At 41.3% G+C, this 3,864-nt stretch overlaps 1 non-coding gene across 1 annotated transcript; it reads left to right on the forward strand.

Annotated features, from left to right (window-relative positions):
* Positions 1-3,525: 3,525 nt before the first annotated feature.
* Positions 3,526-3,598, forward strand: Trnaa-ggc (transfer RNA alanine (anticodon GGC)). Its single transcript has one exon. It is a non-coding gene; the product is annotated as a tRNA-Ala (tRNA).
* The last annotated feature ends 266 nt before the right edge of the window (positions 3,599-3,864 follow it).

A 3,864-nucleotide genomic window follows, 5' to 3' on the forward strand; every position in this document is an offset into this window, starting at 1 on the left:
CAAAAGTTATCATGGCATATATGCAGGATCTTGGCAACTTCGTCCCCGTGTATCCCAGGCTTTATTTACGTTACTGATTGACGACAGGTGCTCTGATGATAATGCCAGGGTGTTATCTAGCGCTATCAGTAAGCATAAAACAGATGATAATACACAGGGAACGAAGTTGGGAACTTGGATGAATACAGCTGGAACAAATATCGACCTGTGAAGACAAGATTTAAAGTATTAAAACGCTCGCAAAGTAGATATATTTCAGCGTTTGGCCTAAAAGAGGTTGCGAATCATGTCTGATTTGCTTTTTCAGACAAATCGTGAGAAAATGAAAGATGGAACGATTATGTCAGTAGGGAACTTTGCAAAAGCTTGCTGACTCAACTAGATTTTCCTTGCAACTGTACGTACGGGCCAGATCAGTCAGAGAAATTTTTCAGTCCCTTTTGAAAACAATATTTTCTCTGAAGAAAACTTGACCTGGTACCTAGGGTATCAAATCGCGAAGTAAAAAACGCAATAAATAAAAAGATCAATTGGAAATTTGATAATGACTGGTTAGTTACTGTTACACAATTGAGTCAGTAAAAGGACTTCTTTTGAGGAAAACTCATTTTCACATATATTGTTTTTCTCAGAAGAATTGCATTGAGACTGGTGAGTTTTTTGAAATAATGTTTACTTGATTCAGAGGAATGTAAAGAGATGTCAAAACAGCTTTTCTGATTACTCAAAGTTCAACGATCACTTCTATTGAAAATTCTATTGTAAAAACGTTGATTAGGTCATTAAATGAAAGTCCAGAAAAGACGGCTCGCCATACAAATCGGACGGTTTCTACATGATTTGACGATAAAAATGAAAATTTGTTTTTCCTTTTTTGCCAATTACTAGTTCAATTTTTAAGAGTAAGGAGCAATATTTTTACCAATGTATAACAAAAGAAATCCTTAACGCAATGATATTAAATTGGTTCCTGTAAAACTGTCTGCTAAATCGCGTGCCACGCGTGCCAGCGTGCCATCGGTTTTTAGGCGTGCCAGCGTGCCATGCGTGCCTTCGTGCCAACTGTCTTGGCGTGCCAAAGTGCCAGCGTGCCAACTGTCTTGGCGTGCCAGCGTGCCTATGTGCCATCCAAATTCCGGCGTGCCATCCAAATTTTGGCGTGCCATCCAAATTTTGACGTGCCATCCAAATTTTGGCGTGCCATCCAAATTTTAGCGTGCCATCCAAATTTTGGCGTGCCATCCTTATTCCGGCGTGCCATCCAAGTTTTGGCGTGCCATCCAAATTTTGGCATGCCAACCAAATTTTGGCGTGCCATCCAAATTTTGGCGTGCCAACCAAATTTTGGCGTGCCATCCTTATTCCGGCGTGCCATCCAAGTTTTGGCGTGCCATCCTTATTCCGGCGTGCCATCCAAGTTTTGGCGTGCCAACCAATTTCCGGCATGCCAACCAAATTTCGGCGTGCCATCCAAGTTTTGGTGTGCCATCCAAATTTTGGCGTGCCAACCAAATTTTGGCGTGCCATCCAAATTTTGGCGTGCCAACCAAATTTTGGCGTGCCATCCTTATTCCGGCGTGCCATCCAAGTTTTGGCGTGCCATCCTTATTCCGACGTGCCATCCAAATTTTGGCGTGCCAACCAATTTCCGGCATGCCAACCAAATTTCGGCGTGCCATCCAAGTTTTGGCGTGCCAACCAAATTCCGGCGTGCCAACCAAATTTCGGCGTGCCATCCAAGTTTTGGCGTGACAACAAAATTTTGCGTACTTTTTCAAATTTTCAGAGTCTTTATTTTCCATGAAACATTAATTGTTAGGCGATATTTTGAAATATACACTAACTACGGTCTCTTACACGGGTTAAGGTACGGCAAGTGAGCGGAGTAAGAAAAAGAAAAAGTCAAGAAAAATGATGACTTCTGAAAATTACTTTAGCCCTTGGACAACTATTTAACTAAGCTCCTTATTTTTGGCTACAGCCCCTGACCACTTGATTTAAAAAGGCAAAAACGGTAACCGTAAACTCATGAGCTTTTTGGCTATTTTGAAGTTTTAGGTTTTCAAAAAAATAAATTCCAGAAAAAAACTTTTTCAAAAGGTTTCAGAATGAAAAGCTTTTTCAATTTTGGAGCATTTAAGATAAACGCTTTTTTATATAAGAATATCTTCTATAAGAATATCAGGATGAAACTCAAAAGTCCAAAACTCTCAATATGATTATTTCTCATGTTTGTAAAATAGTCAAGTCCAAAAAAGTAAGAACATGTTAAGAATAATTCACCCTCAATTTTGGCAAATTCTTAAGAATACTTGACCGTCATCCAAAAGTACACTACACGTTTTTTTATTTATAAGCATAACGCGTATAAGCATAACAAAGCTGGGATTCTGGCTCGAATACAATGGATTTATTGTTTTAGAACAATAGAAAATTAAGCATATTAAGCATATGTCCAGCCTCAGCTTAAATTACCATATGCTCAAGAAAAAAGCATAACGCTAAGTATCTAAACATATATTGTATATAAAGCTGAAAATGAGATTTTGCTTTGTCAAGAAAATGACAGGTAGACTACTGCCTTACGCGTGGAAGAAACACGTGTATCTCCTTCAAAACTTTTAAAGTTATATAATGCTCTGTTCATATAAAAATGAAATTAATAAAATAATAATAAAAGTACTACAATTTTCATATCTCTAAAACAGCTCTCATGGAGCATTTAATGTTTTCATTGCATGACAATCTATATCCATTTGCACCGCCAGTATCCTATTGAGCATGAGAAAACATCTTGTTGTAAATTGGTGTACACACCTCATATTTTGTGATAATGCCATTATTTACATAATTTAAGTGTCATTACATAAAATAACCTTGAAAGTGCTTTCCCACTAATTTTGAGGGAGTCCATATTGGGGTCCACAATGGGGTCCATATTGGGGGAGGTCCAAGTTGTGTCATCTTCTCCCCCAAGCTTTACCGAAATTTCGGTAAAAATTCGGACGAGCACGCCGAAATTTGAATGGCACGCCAAAGTTCGGATGGCACGCCAAAATTCGGATAGGACGCCGAAATTCGGATGGAACGCCAAAATTCGGATGGCACGACGAAGTTCGGATGGCACGCCGAAATTCGGATGGCACGCCGAAATTCGTATGGCACGCCGAAATTCGGATGGCACGCCGAAATTCGGATGGCACGCCGAAATTCGGATGGCACGCCGAAATTCGTATGGCACGCCGAAATTCGGATGGCACGCCGAAATTCGGATGGCACGCCGAAGTTTTAATGGCACGCCAAATTTGGATGGCACGCTTGCACGTTGGCACGCCAAGGCACATTGGCACGCTGGCACGTTGGCACGCCATGGCACGTTGGTACGCTGGCACGTTGGCACGCAGGCACGCGATTTAGCAGACTCCAGTTCGTGGCAATTCCATTGATTCGTAGAATTCAGGTACCGGATGGTGAACATTGAGCACGTCGCTCCCCTCGTCTACTACGAACTAGTGTAATAGCAACGAACCGATAGCGCAGTTGGGAGAGCAATCGCCCGGCAAGCGAGAGGTCGTGGGTTCAATCCCCATTCGATTCGTTACCTTTGAGAAAACTGGGAAGTACATTAGTGCAGGATCCGTTGATTCATTAAATCATACTTCATTGTAGAGGTCTCCGTACGGGAATTTTTTTATCAAACAGACAATGCGCACAGAGTGTATTACAAAGCGATAAACGTGAGATACACTCTGGTACAAAGCACTCAAACCACGGTTTAGCTGTTGGAATCCCCTTTCCTTTAAATGTTCTGTTCAGTTCATGAATAGCCGGGCCGGTTGGCCGTGGACCTCGTGAAAGCAATCG

The sequence above is a fragment of the Clytia hemisphaerica genome, unplaced genomic scaffold (assembly GCF_902728285.1).
Source record: "Clytia hemisphaerica strain Z4C2 unplaced genomic scaffold, Clytia hemisphaerica genome assembly, whole genome shotgun sequence".
Lineage (NCBI taxonomy): Eukaryota > Metazoa > Cnidaria > Hydrozoa > Leptothecata > Clytiidae > Clytia > Clytia hemisphaerica.